The sequence below is a fragment of the Oncorhynchus nerka genome, linkage group LG15 (genome assembly GCF_034236695.1).
Source record: "Oncorhynchus nerka isolate Pitt River linkage group LG15, Oner_Uvic_2.0, whole genome shotgun sequence".
Classification (NCBI taxonomy): Eukaryota; Metazoa; Chordata; class Actinopteri; order Salmoniformes; family Salmonidae; genus Oncorhynchus; species Oncorhynchus nerka.
Window position 1 is genome coordinate 57337933 of NC_088410.1, and position 20613 is coordinate 57358545.

At 42.8% G+C, this 20613-nt stretch overlaps 1 pseudogene; it reads left to right on the forward strand.

The window, feature by feature from the left end:
• Positions 1–20613, forward strand: part of LOC115142953 (calcium-dependent secretion activator 1-like) — a 155195-nt pseudogene that overhangs the window by 65987 nt on the left and 68595 nt on the right.

Below are 20613 nucleotides of genomic sequence, written 5' to 3' on the forward strand. Positions count from 1 at the left end.
AAGAACAGTGCAGCACTTGCTACTGTTGTATAGGCTATACCTGCAGCTGTACAGATTTTGCTACTGTAGCTGTCTGTTTTTTTTTACCTTGACTAGAGGGCCTGTTTCCATTCAAAAACAGGCACTTCCTATTCTTTTACTTTGGCTGAAACAGCCTTTTTCTTTTTAAACATTTTTATTTCACCTTTATTTAACCAGTTAGGCCAGTTGAGAACACGTTCTCATTTACAACTGCGACCTGGCCAAGATAAAGCAAAGCAGTTCATCAGGTAAATTAATATAAAATAACATGCACCTGACACTTATGTTCAAGAGGGAGATAGCACAAAGCCAAAGCAGGGGTATATTCATTACGTCTTGCAATGGTAAAGGTTTACATTTTAAGAACCGAACGGAAGCAAACGGAACTGTGAGAGACCAACCTGAATTTGTCCAGTAGAAGCTCATGTTTTCGTAGCAAAACATTTTCCATTTTGCAACAGACTAAACGTTTTGCAACAGAATCAGTGTAATGAATACACCCCTGGTAAATCACAGGCCTATCTGTCTTATAGCCTAGTGCTTCAATCTCCACCCTATTAAAAGAGTGACATGTTGAGATTGCTAGAGGATAATGGTGGACACCAGGGTGCCCGTGTCAGAAAATAACTCTCCCTCCTCGAAGCACTACTTCACTTTTACAACAGACTATGGGAATGCTGAGACTAAGAGAGCAGATAGCAGCACTAATATATTCTTCTTCCAGGAGCTTAATTAAAGTCTGATCACAGGAAGCATTCAGAGCCAGAGTTAAGATACATTTACATTTCCTCATAATTTAATACATTAGCAACCACACAAGTGAAGAATCTCTTTCTCTCCCATTTCGATAATGCACGTTGTCCTCGAAAACCAATGAATTGTTGAAACAACTTAATTTCTGTCTGAGCGAAGAAGTTCCTACTCTTTTCTTTGTCATTAATGTTGTATAAAATTTGAAAGGTTGCAAACCCAATGGCGTATCCTCAGGTGCAATTAAACAAACAGTGCCTACTTTTAATATTTAAACACAAACTGAAGTGTTTTTCCTTCAACAGAAGTTTTATGGCAGATTGTGAATGCAGACTGGGTTACAATGTGAAGTTAAAGATTGATCGTAAATCCCGATCCATGCTCCATCTCTCTCTGTCTCTGTCTCGCTCTCATTTGTTGGAGGTTTGTCTCACGCTGAGATAAAGCACATCCCCTCTGAATCTTCCCATAGCCTTTCCACAAATTCACTGTGCTTTAGATTCTTCCCTGCTCATCCTTTGAAGATGGCTAACCTAGTTTTCCTGTGCTGCCTGGTGGCAAAGCGGAGCAGAGTAGAGCCGCTAGTGGAGGGTCAGGTCATGAATGAGGACATTGTGCGGTGGTGGTGTGGTGTGCAATCCCTCTAAACATGCTCTAAGCCCTGCAGAGCTGCAGACAAAGAAAATGCAGCTAAATTTTCAATGTCATCGCTTTCTGTATGTTCTTTTGGCCCTTTAGATTTTTTGGGGGCCATGAAAATGGTAGGCTGTGCTGCAGTGTTAGTAGGTAAACACAACTTGTTATTTTATTTAGGTCGGGGCCGCTTGCTTGTAGCAAAGAGCTAACCTGTTCAGATTGATTTACGATTTGTCTGGACCAAACACACATGCCTGAAATATACTTACTTACACACACACACACACACACACACACACACACACACACACACACACACACACACACACACACACACAAACACACACACACACACGGACACATACAGATTGATACACATACGCACAAACACACACATGCACAGATGACTATTGCACACATTAACACACCAGCGCAGAGCAATCAGAGTCGGGCCATTAAAGCGTACTAAATCTCTATTCCATTGACCATCTTGTCATAGCAGTCAATACATCACTGCTCACAAGCAGTAGAATGGCTGACGCCTTTTTACCACAGTGTTCAATATGACAGAAGCAAAAATTCAACCTCTCATGCCTGATTTTCTGTAGCTGCATAGAGAACAACAAGGTCTCACCAGATTTAATAGCCTGCGGTTCGGTTGTTTGTCTAATGTCTGTTGAGCAGTAAATAAATGTATTTTGAAGGATCTTTGATGATTTCCATTCTTTATGATGGATGCTTTTCTGTTAAAGGGGAAATCCAGGATTGAAATAAAACAACAAAGGCTGTATGCCATTAATTTAATAGTCCAAAAATAATGTGCCAATCACGGATTGCCCCGTTTAAAGACCTCATTTCATTGGCTGCTCTTCCCCCTTGAACATTTTCTTTCAAACATTTTGATGATGGTGATGGAAAGTATTCTGACTGACGGACTGTGCCTCATATGGAAAATTATATTATGACAGTGACAGTAAGCCAGCCTTTCCTCAGCTGCATCCCAAATGGCACCCTATCCCCTATACAGTATTAGTGCACTAATTTTTATCGGGGGCCGATATGGTTCTCTCGGGTCAAAAGTTTCAAGATTCAAAGTGTTTTGGTCACATGCACAGGATACAGCAGGTGTAAAACAGTACAGTGTAATGTTACTTACAAGCTCGTTCCCTACAATGCAGTATGCAGTACCAATGTGGGAGTAGGGTTGGGCGGTATCCCGTCGTATTTTGAAATACCCTTGGCATGATTTTCCAATACCGTCAGTACTGTTAAAATGTTGTGAATGTGGATATTTGTATTTTTTAAATAAATACTTGCAGTCAACTTATGCACGAGGTAATAGACAAAGCAGATCGGGTTCATCATTTTGCCTGTTAGATCATTTTTCATTATGAAGTTAACCGGTACTAGTTTCCCAAAACAGCAAACCATTTCTGACATGCAAAACATTTAGGGACTTTATCAACAGTGGACTAATGAAAAAAAATGGAAAATATCGTTTTTGAGTAGAACTGGAGTAGAACACTTGAAAAAGAAAAGCAGAGCCGCACACTCTAGGAGCTCAGATGCAATAATGTAATAACCAAACATACAACGTTTTGACAGACAAGCTGTCTTCATCAGGGTGTGCGGCTCTCCTGGCTAATGTTCATTTGCAAGATCAAGGTTCTTGGTAATAGCAGCAGAGAAAATCCCCTTCTGGATTCAATCCCGGCTGACTAACATTTGTTTTGAAATACTTGCATAACTTTGAGCTGCGTTGTCTGTCTTACTAGTTAAAGGGGAAGTTTTTTCTTCTTTTTTTTTTCAACCAAATCTCTATTTGTGATGTAAATGGAATGTTATAGAATGGTCAAGACACCTTTTTCTTTTCACATGTATTTGAGAAACTTAACCCAAACACCAAATCACTTCCTCATTCTCATTGTGTGGTATGGGTGCATGAATAAAGGCTCCGAAAACACACAAAATACGTCCTTCTAGAAACTGAAAAGTTCTCAGTATAGTGATGCAGGTCTTAAGTTGCTTTGCACATGGAATTGCGTCATTCTGAATATTATACCCAACGTTATATTCGATTTTGTTGCAACTTGAGCGATACCTCTCCGTCCAATCTACAGGTACGTGAACACTTGAACTGGACTGACCACCTGCTTTGATTCTCCGCACCTTAGCACACATGCACTCACATATACATTCATGCTACACACATATCACAACTGCTGCTACCAGACTCTTATTATACAGTGCATTCAGAAAGTATTCAGACCCTTTCCCTTTTGCACATTTTGTTACGTTACAGCCTTATTATAAAATGGATTAAATTTAAATTTTTCCTCAATCTACACACAATACCCCATAATGACAAAGCAAAAACAGGTTTTTAGAAATGTGTGCAAATGTATTAAAAATAACAAACTCAAAAAACGGATTTACATAAGTATTCAGACCCTTTGCTATGAGACTTGAAATTGAGCTGAGGTGTATCCTGTTTCCATTGATCATCCTTGAGATGTTTCTATAACTTGATTGGAGTCCACCTGAGTTAAATTCAATTGATTGGACATGATTTGGAAAGGCTTATACCTGTCTATATAAGGTCCCACAGTTGACAGTGCATGTCAGAGCAAACACCAAGCCATGAAGGAGGAAGGAAGGCACTGATCTGGGGAAGGGTACCAAAACATTTCTGCAGAATTGGAGGTCCCCAAGAACACAGTGGCCTCCATCATTCTTAAATAGAAGCAGTTTGGAACCATCAAGACTCTTCCTCGAGCTGGCCGCCTAGCCAAACTGAGCAATTGGAGGAGAAGGGCCTTGGTCAGGGAGGTGACCAAGAACCCGATGGCCACTCTGAAAACAAATAATAATAATAATAATAATTTTATAATAAGGCTGTAATGTAACAAAATGTGGAAAAATTCAAGGGGTCTGTGTACTTTCCAAATACACTGTATGTCTTATGTGGCTGGTGATGACGCTATGGACATAGTACTCGGTGTGCTCTCCCTGTAGCGGCAGGATCGGACGCCGGCTTTAGGGAAAACGAAAGGAGGCAGTGTGTCTTTTTTCCTAAATAATAATGTGCTGCTTCAAGTGTGAAGTAAATTTCAAGCTTTTGCTCAACTGATATAGAATAATTAATGGTAAGCTGCAGACCCTTTTAACTGTATGGGGCCATAAACAAACAAGAAACCGCTCACCCAGAGGCAGCATTTCTGGTGGGCGAAGACTTTAACACGAGGAGACTTAAAACCGTCCAACCTCACTTCTACCAACACGTCTCCTGTGCCACTAGGGGCTCTAAAACTCTAGACTACTTTTATTCTACCTACAGAAATGCATACAAGACCCTCCCTCGTCCTCCCTTCAGCAAATCTGACCATGAATCCATTCTCCTGCTGCCTGTTTACAAACAAAAGCTCAAACAGGAAGTACCAGTGATGAGCTCAATACGGAAGTGGACGGACGAAGCAGACGCGAGGCTACATGAATCCCAAAACATATCCTAGTACAGACTAGGATATGTTTCAGGGTTCATCCGATAACATTGAGGAGTTTACCACAACAGTCCCAGGATTTATCAATTAGTGCATAGACAACCTCCCCAAAGTGACTATAAGAATGTATCCCGAACAAAAACCAAGGATTACAGGCAGCATCGGCGCTGGGCTAAAGGCTAGAGCTACCACGACGCAGAACTCCCAAACGAGCAAAATGCCTTTTCTGCTCGCTTCAAGGAATATAACACTGTGCCTTGTGTGAAAGCCCCTGCTTTTCCAGATGACTGTGTGATCTCACTCTCTGTGGCCGATGTGAACAAAATGTTTAAAACAGGTTAACAATCCCAAGACCACCGGGCCAGACGGAACACCAGGGCACGTTTTCAAAGCATGTGCAGACCAACTGGCAGGTGTCTTCGCAGACATTTTCAATCTCTCCTTGTCCCAGTCCTTAATCCCAACATGTTACAGGCTGACCACCATTATCCCTGTTTTCAATAGCTCCAAGGTAACTTTGGAATGACAATTGCACCGCCCTTGACCTCAAAACGCGGTGGTGCAGACAGCCCAGTACATCACTGAGGTCGAGATCCCTGCCATCCAAGACCTCTATACCAGGCTGTGTAAGAGGGAGGCCCGAAAAATTGCCAAAGACTCCAGCCACCCAAGCCACAGACCTTTCACTCTGCTACCGTCCAGCAAACGTTACTGGAGCATCAGCTTTCGGACCAACAGGCTTCCAGACACTTTCTACCCCCAAGCTGGTTGATCAGCTGCATCAGGTTAGTTACAAGTAGGGTTGGAGCGAAAACCTACAGGAGGGTAGTTGTCCAGGAACAGGGTTGGACAACCACTTGATCTGACTAAATGGCTCTCTCAGAGGCGTGTGACAGTCCTTAGTGTGTGTGTGCGTTAGTTTAGCCACTACAAGCAACGATCAAGCTACTCTATCAAACGCATCCATCCAGATCAAACACAAATCATTTAGCCTTTCTGATGGTGATGGAGTGAATGGCATATCTTCTCCCTAGAAAGGTGGCCTCGCGGGGGCGTGAGGCATTGAAGAGGCGTTCTGAATGAGTTTGTGCCAGTAGATGACTCAAACACCACCTGGAGTTTATTTAATGAAAGCACAATCAGACATAATTGGCAGAAATTGTCGGGCTTCAACAAACGCAGTCAGAGACAGAGAATTTAAATGTGCTTTTGCCTGTATTGTGCTCACGCATAGCAATGAGATGAGATGGCCTTGCAGATCTCTTTCACATGTTAACTAACATTTACCATTTTAGGGACTTGAATGACCGTTTGCCTTGCTGAAGAGGTTGCCACAGGAGGTGATAATCACACGTCATCACAAATGTGATGATAATCACACCTCAGAGTTCAGTCTCTCAGCTCCTCTCAAAAGGCTGCTTGGGTGCTGCTGAACGGTTACGGACACTATGGATGGAGGTGCAAACATTAATATTATTCACATAATCACATCTCATATGGATCAGAGAGCACACAGGCTGTGTCCCGAAATGGCACCCCTATCCCCTATATAGTGCACTACTTTTGAACAGTATTGTTTTTGTAACAAACAATAGTATACACTCAGCAACTAATGTATTTGTACTTACAAAGTACATAAAGATAGCCTAACTCAAACACATTTGACAGAAATGTATTCTTTGAAGATTCTGGGTCTCAAATTGAGAGTGGGAGGAATAGGTTTAGTATTATTTGTCTATTTTAGACTCTACTGTTACATAAGAGAATTTGCCATTGAATCGTTTTTGTTTTGTTCTCCCGTCGTTGCGTAGGGTTCATGTCAACAATAGCCTGGGTTTCCAATTGAGATTTGAGTGGGGAAAATCATATCCATAAGACATGATTTATTTATTAGCCCCAACAGTACAGTTGTACAACAGAATTGTCGATGTTATCTATAGCATGATCATAATGCTGAAATGTTGCTCTCCCAATCAATTTACAGTACAGTGCCCACTCCCTAGTTCATACCTGCTATTATCAGGAGGAGGGACCTTAACAGCCATTGGGGTTCACATTGACAATAGTTTACATTATGTGCAGCTCTCATCAGCCACTGTTGCTGTGTGAATCACATGAAGGATAGGCTGGCAGTCTTTACAGTCTCTGTTCTCTCGGAGGCGTAGGAGGTACCTTCAACAGCGCTGGAGTTTGTGTGGGTGAGAGAGACGGCAGGTAGCCTAGTCGTTAAGACCGTTGGGTTCAAATCCCTGAGTCGACTAGGTGAAAAATCTGTTAATGTGCCCTTGAGAAAAGCACTTAACCCTAATTACTCCTGTAAGTCGCTCTGTGTATGAGTGTCTACTAAAATAATTATAATGTAGAATTCCTGGGCTAGCTACAGTCACTTGTGTGTGCTAGCTACAGGAAGGGAATATAATTTCAACAGGAGCAAGGCTATTGTAAGATTTCACATTTGTTGTGAAAGGAGTTCGGTTCAACATGGACAGTTTTATTCATACTCAGATAAGCAGATAAGGAAACACATATACAATAGTTGAGAGTAGAGGATGTTTATGCTGCACCTAATGCCTCTAATATAAATAGGTAAGCACTTGAAACTTCGAACCTCAGTACTGCATCTAGAGGCACTCGATGAAAGCAGATTTGGTCTCAGGTTAGTGCTATGACACCAATTAACAGGGTAAAAAAAAATGGTTCTGTTAGTGGCGTGTGAAGCTCAGACAGTGATACAATGATGCAGTTTAACAACGTCGCTGACTGGTTGAAAAAACCTTCCCTTTTCTCACGCTCTCCTCGCTCAGCTGCTCTGCTGTGTGATCATGAATATTTACCCGCACGGATGAACTCTCTCTCCAGCTAAAATTATTCTCCCAATCTCAAGTGGCAGCTTATTCAATTACCTGGATCGCGCACACGGTGCGATGTCAAAGCGGAGGTAAGGGAAAGCAGACAACATCAAACTGAACCTTTCTAACTCTAAAGCGGCTAATCACAAACCCACAGCCAACAGAGAGAACATATACACACACGGGCACATGAATGCACACACACACACCAAATTAGCCAGTGTTACCACCTAGTGTTCATTTTCCAGTGTAACATTTCTAGTGTTGATTCAGGAGTTAAAGTAACTCAGTGGCATAAAAGCACCCCAGTGTGGGTGTTAATAACCAGTGTTGAACCAAAACCATTACCATCATTATCATATTCCCAGCATATTCTATTGCATGTACATTTTTTAAATGTTTGTTTTAATATCTATTTTTGCATGTACATTGCAGTTGCGGCCCGCCCATTATGGCGTTAGGGATGGCGCCTCACTTGTGATTGGTAAAAAATATACAGTACCAGTCAAATGTTTGGACACACCTACTCATTCAAGAGTTGACATCAAAACTATGAAATAACACATGTAGTAACCAAAAAAGTGTTATTTTTATATTTTCGATTATTCGATGTAGCCACCCTTTGCCTTGATGACAGCTTTGCACACTCTTGACAATGTAGAAAAGAGTAAAAATAAATAAAAAACCCTGGAATGAGTAGGTGTCCAAACTTTTGACTGGTACTGTATATATTTTAATGCTCATAAAAATGTGGTAAATGTGTAACTTTTCCTGTTTCAAATATATATGGTTGAAAACAAGCTATTCAGTTATTTAATACAACACGCACCCATTAAAGCCTACTTATAAAGTATTACACAATCATCTGCAGCCTATGGCTGCCTGAATAAATAATTAACTTACTTATTATTCATTAAATGGTCAAATAGGAAATAGGAAATCATAATCTTATTAATGAATTAATGATAGCACGCTATATTTGAATGATCATGTTAAAACATGAATGTTTGTTTATATGTAATGTACAGGTGAAAAGTTTGGACACACCTACTAATCCAAGGGTTTTTCTTTATGTTTTTCTATTTGCTACATTGTAGAACAATACTGATGACATCAAAACTATGAAATATAACATATGGAATGATTAAGTAAGCAAAACAAAGTGTTCAGATTCTTCAAAGTAGCCACCCTTTGCCTTTATGACAGCTTTACACACTCTTGGCATTCTGTCAACCAGCTTCATGAGAAATGCTTTTCCAACAGTCTTGAATGAGTTCCCGCATATGCTGAGCACTGTTGGCTGCTTTTCCTTCACTCTGCAGTCCAACCCATCCCAAACCATCTCAATTGGGTTGAGGTAGGGTGATTATGGAGGCCAGGTCATGTGATTCAGCACTCCATCACATCCCTTACACAGCCCAGAGGTGTATTTTGGGTCATTGTCCTACTTTACGCAAACCAGATGGGATGGCGTATCGCTGCAGAATGCTGTGGTAACCAGCATGGCTAAGCGTGCCTTGAATTCTAAATAAATCAGACAGTGTCAACAGCAAAGCACCATCACACCTCCTCCTCCATGCTTCACGGTGGGAACCACACATGCGGAGATCATCCGTTCACCTACTCTGCGTCTCACAAAGACAGGGCAATTCTCAAATCTGGATTCATCAGACCAAAAGACAGGGAGTTTGGAACCAAAAATCTCAAATTTGGACTCATCAGACCAAAGGACAAATTTCCACCAGTCTAATGGCCATTGCTCGTGTTTCTTGGCCCAAACAAGTCTCTTCTTTTTATTGGTGTCCTTTAGTAGGGATTTCCTTGCAGCATTTCGACCATGAAGGTCTGATTCACGCAGTCTCCTCTGAGACAGTTGATGTTGAGATGTGTCTGTTACTTGAACTCTGTGAAGCATTTATTTGGGCTGCAATTTCTGAGGCTGGTAATTCTAATTAATGTATCCTGCAGCAGTAACTCTGGGTCCTCATGAGATTCAGTGTTATCATAGCGCTCGATGGTTTTTGTGACTGCACTTCACAAGAAACGTTCAAAGTTCTTGAAATTTTCCCGGATTGACTGACCTTCAGTCATTTCTCTTTGCTTATTTGAGCTGTTCTTGCCATAATATAGACTTTTACCAAATAGGATGTATTCTGTTTACCAGCCCTAACTTGTCACTACACAACTGGCTCAAACACATTAAGAAGGAAAGAAATTCTACAAATTAACTTTTAACAAGGCACACCTGTTAATTAAAATGGATTCCAGGTGACTACCCCATGAAGCTGGTTGAGAAAACACCAAGAGTGTGCAAAGCAGTCATCAAGGCAAAGGGTGGCTACTTTGAAGAATCTCAAATATAAAAACAAATCTGATTTGTTTAACACTTCTTTGGTTACATGCTTCCATATGTGTTATTTTATAGTTGATGTCTTCACTATTATTCTACAATGTAGAAAATATTAAAAAGAAAGAAAAAAAACCTTGAATGATTAGGTGTGTCCAAACGTTTGACTGGTACTGTAGGTGTAGTAACCATAAGTATTATCATATGTAGCCTATAACAACATTGGAAAAGATTTTTTTTTTTTTGTATTCAGTTAGCACAGTATGGTATTCATTAATTGAAAATCGCAATATCTGGCCCAAAATAGTGAAATTCGATATTTTGTCCAAATCATGCAGCTCTAGTGTGTGTGCGCATGTGCATTTGTGTGTATGCGTTTGTGTATGTCTTTTTGCGTGCCTGCATGTGACTGTGCATGTGTTTGTGTGGGTGCATGTGGTAAAGGCACATGGGCTAAGCTTGACTGCACCAGCCTGGTATGGGATCGGCACAATGCAGATTGGAAGAAGAGTAGGTACACACTGCATACCAGTTAGCCACGAGGCAAGCACGGGCTAGATAGAGATGAGCACATTCTGTAGCAGCAGGCAGGCAGAGTGCTCCCTCATTAGCATGCTATGCATACAACAGAGGCTCTGGCTTTCTCTCTCTCTCTCACACATACACACACACACACACACACACACACACACACACACACACAGAGAAGCACGAGGCATCACAGGCTCAGCTATAAATAGACCAGCAGTCACCTCTTTTTCTCCCCCTCCTCCTCCAGTCACCACTGGTCTGTGTGTGCTGTCTGAGGATGTCACTTCTCCATCTCTGTCCTCCCACCTGGGAGTCATCTGTCATCAGCTGTGCTGTTAACTACACCCATCCTGTCACCCATTTCCTCACCCTTTCCCTTCACCATCACCCCTCCCCTCCTCACCCCTTCCAATCACACCTCACTGTCACCCCTCCCCATCACCCCTGACCTGCTGTCAACTCTACTAACGTTCAGGCAACGTCACATCTGTGTTCGCTGCAGCGGGGCTGTCACTTCCACTATCATTGAAGGAGCGTTACATTTTAGCTTGGGGGAGCCTGTGTTTGTGTGTGTGTCTGTCCACCTGTGTTGTGCTGGTAACCACAGTGACCTACTTCAGTTCTACCGCTGAAATACATACACCCTACAAAACTACAAACATCAGAGCCTGAAATGTATCCAGCAAATTAATTCACCCTTGGACTTTTTCATTGTCCTCGTATTCAGGGAATCTAAATGGGATGTCTTAGTTTCTGTGATATATATCTAGACTAGAGTGCAGTCCTTGTGTTGTCAGAATGTAGTTAGACGAGCACAGCTAACACAAGCTGCTCAGCTGCTGTTTCCAGGCAGGCGTGGCCCTCTTTCCCTCCCTCTCTGTGAGTGTGACAGTTCTGCTTGGATTGCACCATGCCGTCCAGTTAGAGGTCACTAGCTAGCCTCACACACATACACACACGTGCATGCAGGCACCCGCAGGCACCTGCAGACACACACACACCAGTCCCTCAGTGCTTCACAGTTCAGCACGGCATGATCAGATGGACGGGCATCAGAGGATTTGCAGCAGCAGCCAGCATCAGGGAAAAAAATGTATCCAACCACACACACACACTCCCTTAGTGTTAGCCTCGCCCTGCCTGGGTAAATTCTAGGTACATTTCTACCTGCGAAATGTATTTAAGCCCAATAGTCAGATAAACGTGGTGTCAAATGAAGCCCGTGTCTGCTGAGGTGTCATTGTCTGACAGCGCTGTGCGTGTGTGTGCGACCACACTGTGTGTGAGTGCGTGCGCGTGCCTGTTTGTGTGTGTACGCTACTGAGCTGTGTGTGTGTGTGTGTGGCTCTGAAAGGCTAAAGCCCTGCCCATGTAGAGGCAGAGCAGATATTCTCTTCTGCTGCAGCTGGTGGCAAAGTTCTGATTATGTGCTCTATTAACCAGGAACTCTGATAAATGCATCCCAAATGGCACCCTATTCCCTATATAGTGGGCTACTTCCCGATAGACCCTGGTCAAATGTAGTGCACTAAAAAGGGAATAGGGTGCCATTTGGGACGTGCCCTGTGAAACACAGCAGGCAGGGTGGGTGGCTGTGCCAGCTAGGTCGCTCAAGATTCACTTTGAAATTGGACGTCCATCCATGTCCCAAGGACATCAAGGTATTCCTTCAAAACCCGCCACTATGGACAACGTTGAGCACTATTACCATCAAGTATGCTTGGGTTTTGCTAAGGTGTTGTGGACGGGGATGGCGAATCAGTGTAAGCCACGAGCTCCGGCTCCGAGGGTTGAAGGGTTCTATCATAGTGGTAGAGACTAGTTTTTTGGTTTGTTTTAATCCTATCCCAAACAGTAACCCTTAACCATTCAGAATGAATGCCTAAACCCTAACTGTGGAGTTGTTTTTATTTTAACACTATGCCAAACCTTAACCCATAACCTTTCGGATGAATGGCGGAGGAACTGCAGCAAAATGTAACGATTTTCTTCCTGGGAAGGAGAGGAGAGGCGAGAAGGATCGGAGGACCAAAATGCAGCGTGGTTATTTATAAACATCTTTAATGAAAGATGAAACCGTGAACACTATACAAAATAAGAAACCGTGGAAAAACCAAAACAGTCCTAACTGGTGCAAAACACAGACAGGAACAATCACCCACAAAATACCTAAAGAATATGGCTGCCTAAATATGGTTCCCAATCAGAGACAACGATAAACACCTGCCTCTGATTGAGAACCACTCCAGGCAAACATAGACTTACCTAGAACACTCAACTGAACACAACCCCATAGACTACAAAACCCCTAGACAAAACAAGACACATAAATCACCCATGTCACCCCCTGGCCTAACCAAAATAATAAAGAAAACACAGAATACTAAGGCCAGGGCGTGACACAAAAGGAGGAACCCAGGCTGTCAAAAACACATCGAAATTGGACGTTTGGAGCAACTTCAAAAATGTACGTTTGGATAAACATGGGTAAAGATCAGAATCTGAAATCAAATTGGTCAAACCGTGAGTTCTTTTGGGCTGCACAGTGGCCCATGCACTCTAAACATATACAGTGCATTTGAAAACCTTCCCTTTTTCCACATTTTGTTATGTTACAGCCTTATTCTAAAATGTAATAAATTATGATTTTTTTTAATCAATCTACCCACAATACACCATAATGACCAATAGAAAACAGGTTTGTAGAAATGTTTGCAAATAAAACATAAATATCTTATTTACATAAGTATTCAGACTTTTTGCTAAGAGACTTGAAATTGAGCTCAGGTGCGTCCTGTTTCCATTAATCATCCTTTAGCTGTTTCTACAACTTGATTTGAGTCCACCTGTGGTAAATTCAATTGATTGGACATGATTTGTATAAGGTCCCATAGTTGACAGTGCATGTCAGAGAAGAAAAACCAAGCCATGAGGTCGAAGGAATTATCCGTAGTTCTCTGAGACTGGATTGGGTAGGGTACTGTACAAAAAAAAATCTGTAGCAATTGAAGGTTCCCAAAAACACAGTGGCCTCTTAAATGGAAGAAATTTGGAAACACCAAAAATCTTCCTAGAGCTGACCGCCCAGTCAAACTGAGCATTCGGGGGAGAGGGGCCTATGTCAGGGTGATTGAGAAGCCGATAGTCACTCTGATAAAGCTCCAGAGCAAAGTACAGAGAGATCGTTGATGGAAACCTGCTCCAGAGCGCTCAGGACCTCAGACTGGGGTGGAGGTTCACCTTCCAACAGGACAATGACTCTAAGCATACAGCCAAGACAATGCAGGAGTGGCGTCTGATCAAGTCTCTGAATGTCCTTGAGTTGCCCAGCCAGAGCCCGGACTTGAACCCGATCGAACATCTCTGGAGAGACCTGAAAATAGCTGTGCAGTGACTCTTCCCATCCAACCTGACAGAGAAGAATGGGAGAAATGCCACAAATGCAGGTGTTCCAAGCTTGTAGCGTCATACCCAAGAAGACTCTAGGCTGTAATTACTGCCGAAGGTGCTTCAACAAAGTACTGAGTAAAGGGTCTGAATACTTATGTAAATGTGATATTTCAGTTTTTTATTTTTAATACATTTGAAAAATATTCAAAATAACTGTTTTTCCTTTGTCATTATGGGGTATCGTGTGTAGATTGATGAGGGACAAAAGCAATTTAATCTATTTTAGAGTAAGACTGTAAAGTATTAAAATGTGGAAAATAATATTTTTCAGAATCCACTGTACGCTACTGTACACGCTGATGTTTAAGCATCTCATTCCAAAATCGTATATTTACATGGATAATGAGTACAGGGACTGTACAATACTGGTAAGAGGATGAAGAGGATGCATGAAAAAACACTTAATTATATTAAACATTCCCAGTAAAGTTAATATATGAATTAAATGCAGAATCACAATTATTGTAGTTATTGCTTTTTTTAACAGATGTTAGGATTGTTGGTATTTTATAACAGATCTCATCCAGAGAGTGGCTGCATTTTCCATGTCCATTTTAATCTGAGGAGAGCACCACACTGTGCTCCTTCCTCAAGTATTTAAGTGAAACCCTTCAATGTGCTTAAAGCTGTATCCCCATTTTCCCTCTCCCTCCCTGTCTCTCTTTACCCCTTCTCACTCTCTTACTCTCCCTTTGTATCGCCCCCCTTTCTTTGTTCTTTCCCCTGCTCTCCACTCCCATCTCTCTCGGTCCCTCTCTATTTCTCCATTCTCTCTCTCTGGCAATCTTCTCCTCCGTCTCTCCATCTCAGTTTAGTCTGAAAACAGTCCAGCAGCTTTCACTTAAAACCCCCCTCCCTTCCCATTGTAGCAGCCACACATTAGTAGCAGCTCATTCTCTCTTTAAGGGGATTGCTGGAAGGAGCAGTGAATCAATACAGTAAAGCCTCAGAGACACACTGGGCCTGTTAATGTAATAGGAGTGGGTGAAATACAGGAGGGAGAGGAGGGCGATAGAAGGTTGAGGAGAGAATCGGAGAGGAGAGATGAGGGAAGAGAGAGGAGGAGAGAAGGCAAAGTTGGGGTGGAGTATAGAGAGGAAGTGTGAGGAGAGATGAGAGAAGGGAGAAGAGGAGAGAAGGGAAAGGAGCGGTGGAGAGGAGAAGAAAGGGGGAGGAGAGGACATGACAGTAGAGTAGAGTAGGGGAGAGAGAAGGAAGGGAGGAAAGGAGCGCAGAAGATAGGAGAGGTCAACACTATGTTTTTATTTTATTTCACCTTTATTTAACCAGGTAGGCCAGTTGAGAACAAGTTCTCATTTACAACTGCGACCTGGCCAAGATAAAGCAAAGCAGTGCGACACAAACAACAACAGAGGTACACATGGAATAAACAAACAGTCAATAACACAATAGAAAAAGTCTATATGCAGTGTGTACAAATGGTGTGAGGATGTAAGGCAATAAATAGGCCATAGTATCGAAGTAATTGCAATTTAGCAATTAACACTGGAGTGATAGATGTGCAGATGATGATGTGCAAGTAGAAATCCTTGTGTGCAAAAGAGCAAAAAATAAAATAAAACCAATTTGGGGATGAGGTAGTTAGTTGGATGGGCTATTTACAGATGGGCTGTGTACAGGTGCAGCAATCAGTAAGATAATCAGATAGCTGATTCTTAAAGTTAGTGAGGGAGATATAAGTCTCCAACTTCAGCAATTCTTGCAATTCATTCCAGTCATGGGCAGCAGAGAACTGGAAGGAAAGGCGGCCAAAGCAGGTGTTGGCTTTGGGGATGACCAGTTGATGACCATACCTGCTGGAGCGCATGCTATGGGTGGGTGTTGTCACCGTGACCAGTGAACTGACATAAGGCGGAGCTTTACCTAGCAAAGACTTTTTGATGACCGGGAGCCAGTGGGTTTGGCGACAATATGTAGTGAGGGCCAGCCGACGAGAGCATTCATGTTGCAGTGGTGGGTGTTATATGGGGCGTTGGTGACCAAACAGATGGCACTGTGATAGACTGCATCCAGTTTGCTGAGTAGAGTGTTGGAGGCTATTTTGTAAATGACATCGCCAAAGTCGAGGATCGGTAGGATAGTCAGTTTTACAAGGGTATATTTGGCAGCGTGAGTGAAGGAGGCTTTGTTGCGAAATTGGAAGCCGATTCTAGATTAATTTTGGATTGGCTATGTTTAATATGAGTCTGGAAGAAGAATTTATAGTCTAGCCAGACACCTAGGTATTTGTAGTTGTCCGCATATTCTAAGTCGGAACCGTCCAGAGTAGTGATGCTAGTCGGGCGGGTGGGTAGCGAACAGTTGAAGAGCATGCATTTAGTTTTACAAGCATTTAAGAGCAGTCGGAGACCACGGAAGGAGTGTTGTATGGCATTGAAGCTCATTTGGAGGTTTGTTAACACAGTGTCCAAAGAAGGGCCAGATGTATACAGAATGGTGTCATTTGCGTAGAGGTATATCAAGGAATCACCCTCAGCAAGAGCGACATCGTTGATATATACAGAGAAAAGAGTTGGTCCGAGAATTGAACCCTGTGGTACCCATAGAGACTGCCAGAGGTCCGGACAACGGGCCCTCCGATTTGACACACTGAACTCTGAGAAGTAGTTGGTGAGCCAGGCGAGGCAGTCATTTGAGAGACCAAGGCTGTTGCATCTGCCGATAAGAATACGGTGATTGACAGAGTTGAATGCCTTGGCCAGGTCGATGAAGATGGCTGTACAGTACTGTCTTTTATCGATGGCGGTTATGATATCGTTTAGTACCTTGAGCGTGGCTGAGGTGCACCCCTGACCAGCTCGGAAACCAGATTGCACAGCGGAGGATGTACGGTGGGATTCGAAATGGTCAGTGATCTGTTTGTTAACTTGGCTTTCAAAGACTTTAGAAAGGCAGGGCATGATGGATATAGGTCTGGAACAGTTTGGGTCTAGAATGTCATCCCCTTTGAAGAGGGGGATGACCGCGGCAGCTTTCCAATCTTTAGGAATCTCCAACGATATGAAAGATAGGTTGAACAGACTGGTAATAGTGGTTGCAACAATGGCGGTGGATAATTTTAGAAATAGAGGGTCCAGATTGTCTAGCCCAGCTGATTTGTATGGGTCCAGGTTTTGCAACTCTTTCAAAACATCAGCTATCTGGATTTGGGTGAAGGAGAAGCTGGGGAGGCTTGGGCAAGTAGCTGCAGGGGGTGCGGAGCTGGTGGCCAGGGTTGGGGTGGACAGGAGGAAAGCATGGCCAGCCTTAGAGAAATGCTTATTGAAATTCTCGATTATCGTGGATTTATCGGTGGTGACAGTGTTTCCTAGCCTCAGTGCAGTGGGCAGCTGGGAGGATGTGCTCTTATTCTCCATGGACTTTACAGTGTCCCAAAACTTATTGGAGTTAGAGCTACAGGATGCAAATATCTGTTTGAAAAAGCTAGCCTTTGCTTTCCTAACTGACTGCGTGTATTGGTTCCTGACTTCCCTGAAAAGTTGCATATCGCAGGGACTATTCGATGCTAGTGCAGTCCGCCACAGGATGTTTTTGTGCTGGTTGAGGGCAGTCAGGTCTGGAGTTCTTAGGTCTACATTTTTTTTAAGATGGTGAGGAAATTACTTTTAAAGAACGACCAGGCATTCTCTACTGACGGGAGGAGATCAATATCCTTCCAGGATACCCAGGCCAGGTCGATTAGAAAGGCCTGCTCGCAGAAGTGTTTTAGGGAGCGTTTGACAGTGATGAGGGGTGGTCGTTTGACAGCGGACCCATAGCGGATGCAGGCAATGAGGCAGTGATCCCTGAGATCCTGATTGAAAACAGCAGAGGTGTATTTGGAGGGCGAGTTGGTCAGGATAATATCTATGAGGGTGCCCATGTTTACAGATTCAGGGTTGTACCTGGTGGGTTCCTTGATAATTTGTGTGAGATTGAGGACATCTAGCTTAGATTGTAGGACTGCCGGGGTGTTAAGCATATCCCAGTTTAGGTCACCTAACACAACAAACTCTGAAGATAGATGGGGGGCAATAAATTCACATATGGTCTCAGCAGCAGCAGACAGAGGCTGAGATCTTCTAGACCCCCCTGCCAGACATCACATCAGCAGAGTAGGCCCACTCAGCAGGCTATGCTGGAGCTTGTCTTGTCTGGATGGAGGAATTCCTCTCAGATGGGAGTCAAAGACCCATCGAACAACCATTATGATCTCTAACATGTCAGTAATTATACAGTAGAAATAACAAATGAAAAAGTCCACACTATTCCTAGTGCAAGCCCAAGTCAGTCCCAGTTATCCTAAAACGTTTTAGGCCTTTTTTTTGCCTCCGTCTGTCTGTAGGGTGTATGCTCAGGGCTCTGCTGTGTCCTCAGTGGCAGACGGACTGACAGTCAGGGTCATCAGAGGGGGTGGCAGTGAGTCAAAGCATTATTGTTGCTGAAGGGTGACCAATGTTGCTTAGAGAGAGCGAGAGCGAGACCAAGCCCTCAGCCCTATCCTCTCCTCTCTTTGCATGTGTCAGCTAATATAAATCTCTCCATTCATTATTGATATGAGGAAGCTTGTGAATTCCTCTGCTTTACAATACTCTGGAGTAGAAAACGTCTGAAGTAGCGCAGGGTGAGTTATCTAACCAGAATCAAACCACACCAGCTCCCACGCATGAACCCAATAGTAACGTTTAACATGCCTCTCACTTACAAGGCATTCTCTAGGTGCCTAATAAACACAGTGTAGAACTGTTCTTGAAGTCTCACAGACTGTCGATTGTTTTATGAATCACTGTGCTTGTCATTGATTGAGGTTTGTGTACAGACATCTCCGTCATCTCTCCAGACACCTCTAGTCTTAGTCACCTCGGAAATGAAAGCAGACTCACAAAAGGCGAATGAACCCTCTAATTAAATATCGAAGTGAAGATTTTCTCAAGTGATTGAAAAAAATGTGCTATTTTGAATGCATTTATTCAGGTATGCAGTCAGTCAGTTCAAATGAGTCTAACAGCTGCATGAACTCACAGGAACAGAATTACAAACCCATTGACTCGAGCAGGAATTTTCATTCTAGCAATTATATTTCTATGAGTTTGAAAACGGTTTAAGTCCTAGGCAATTCCATGCCTTAGTCAGCGTCCGTTAGGAGCCTTGGATGCCTGGGTCATGTGATCAGGTTGTTGTCCGCCTACCTGACGTCATGCTTGAGTGATTCAGTTAGCCCCCGGCCTCTAATCTAAATCTAGTTACGACACCATTCCCCTCACCGCTGGTTGCACACAAACACTAGCTACAAACACTAGCATTCCGCTCTTATGGTTGCATGCAGATATTTTCCTCCGTTCACTCTATAGCGGTTACATTACAGAGCTACGGTTTGCCACAACACAACCACTCAGCAGCATAACACACCGTGACAACCCACCATGGTAACAGTAACATGGCACAGCCATAAAGCAACCTGTTTTGTCAACAGGGCAACAGGGCTCAATTTGTCTTCACAAAAAGAGAGGGGGGGAGTGTACTATATGTGTGACAGGAATGGAAGTGACTGTTGTGCAGGGCAAACCTCTCTGGGAGAGTGTGTGGGCAGAATGGAGGGTAGACATGTCACAATGCTACAACACACAAACACACACACACACACAGCTATGATGAGGAGAGAGAGAATTTGAGTTTTAAATAACCTTTATTGGGTCTGGGAACCCACAACACCATAAACACTCATACAAAACCATGGTTACACATCAATTATAAACACAACACCAAATCTTCCTCCACAGTAACTGAACACAACAGCCTCTGAATACCCCATATTCTCATTAACAGATCAATATTGTTAACCATTTTGTAATAGGCAAACTCAACCCTCAGTCTCGCTGCCAACATCCCCTCCAGCATTCCCACCACATCCACATACCCCTGTCCCCAAGTACTGTTCTTTATTGGTTCCCATATTGCTAATTTAGCTGCCCCTGACACAAAATTAAGCAAGATAACTACACCCCTTCTACTAAACCTGTACTTTAGCCCAAATATAAACTGTTGGGAAGAGAACCTCTCCCAGAGCTGAGAACCAACTACTGATCAGGTAAATGTATATTTTTTTCACCTTTATTTAACCAGGTAAGCTAGTTGAGTACAAGTTCTCATTTACAACTACGACCTGCCCAAATAAAGCAGTGTGACACAAACAACACAGAGTTACACATGGAATAAACAAGCGTACAGTCAATAACACAATAGAAAAAAAGAACGTCTATATACAGTGTGCAAATGGCGTGAGGAGGTAGGCAATAAATAGGCCATAGTAGCGAAGTAATTACAATTTAGCAAATTAACACTGGAGTGATAACTGAGCAGATGATGTGCAAGTAGAGATAATGGTGTGCAAAAGAGCAAAAAGGTAAATGAAAACAATGGGGATGAGGTAGGTAGATTGGGTGGGCTATTTACAGATGGACTGTGTACAGCTGCAGCGAACGGTTAGCTGCTCAGATAGCTGATGTTTAAAGTTAGTGAGAGAAATATG